This window comes from Tupaia chinensis, unplaced genomic scaffold (assembly GCF_000334495.1).
Source record: "Tupaia chinensis unplaced genomic scaffold, TupChi_1.0 Scaffold000113_1, whole genome shotgun sequence".
NCBI lineage: Eukaryota > Metazoa > Chordata > Mammalia > Scandentia > Tupaiidae > Tupaia > Tupaia belangeri.
Window position 1 is genome coordinate 2709131 of NW_006159577.1, and position 1044 is coordinate 2710174.

Here is a 1044-nt window from a genome sequence, read left to right on the forward strand (position 1 = left end):
AAAGAAGAATTGTTGGATGGGGTGTGGCTAGTAGAAGCTTCCCCAAGTTGGGGGGCCGGGGGTGGGTAGATGGGGCCATTTCAATTGTCTCTCTTCTCTGACCTTAAATTCAAGCCGGACAAGCATCTTTTAACCTTTTTCTTCTTGGAGCTGTGAGGGCATGGGGGTCAGAGAGCCAAAACTGATTCACAGAGACTCGACTTCCTTAGCAAGTGTTCAAATGTGTGACTGTGAAGAGAGCCGGAAGGGTGCTGAGGGTTCTGAGTAGTCAACTTCAGCCATGTCAATCCGCTCTGGGCCTACAGCCTGCCAAGTTCCCAAAGCAGAGGGCCCCCCCTGGCAGGAGCTTGGCCACATATCTGAACACCCAGCTGGGCTCTGGAGTGGACGGGAAAGAAAGGGTGCAGGACTTTCGTTCTCCATTTCTGAGACAGCAGGACGTACTGAACCAACCCAGACTGTCACCAACTAACAGTGACCCTGGGCAAATCACTTTTCATCTGAATCTCAATTTCTGCATCTTTAAAACGGGGATAGTGATCTGTGTTAGGATACACCCACCCATAAGGATGCTCAGAGAATCAGAAGAGCTCAGCAAGTCCAAGGGCTTATGTAAACTGTAAAATGTATGGACTACAAGGCTTTTAAATTCAAAGAAACCGGGTCTGAGACTGTTACGGCGATTCGCTGGAAGGGCAGGAGGTTCGCTTGAGCATTGCCTTGAAGCGATGTCTGGCCTCAATAGCATCCACAAAGCAAAGGCAGGTGCACCCGGGAAAGGCAGGAAACTCAAGTCAGACAAGTGTGTGCTCAGGGGGAGTTCCCGGGATGGAAGCCTCCTTCACTCTATCGGTGAGTCCCTCCGGGTTGGGCGGAGGCACGCAGAGCGGTGGCGCTGTCCCCGCGGGCGCGCGCACCGGGCACGCGAAGGCTCTCCCTAGTTCAGGCAAGCAGCCCCAGCTCGGCGCCGGGTAGTCCTGAGCCTGGTCCCGGCCGCACCAGTGCCAATCCGCGCGCAGCCCCCCACGGCTCTCTCCCCGCCCC

At 55.2% G+C, this 1044-nt stretch overlaps 1 long non-coding RNA gene across 1 annotated transcript in view; it reads right to left on the minus strand.

Moving 5' to 3' along the window:
* The window catches only part of LOC106734425 (uncharacterized), a 7232-nt gene that overhangs the window by 4918 nt on the left and 1270 nt on the right, over positions 1 to 1044 (minus strand). The gene's annotated exons all lie outside the window — the stretch shown is intronic.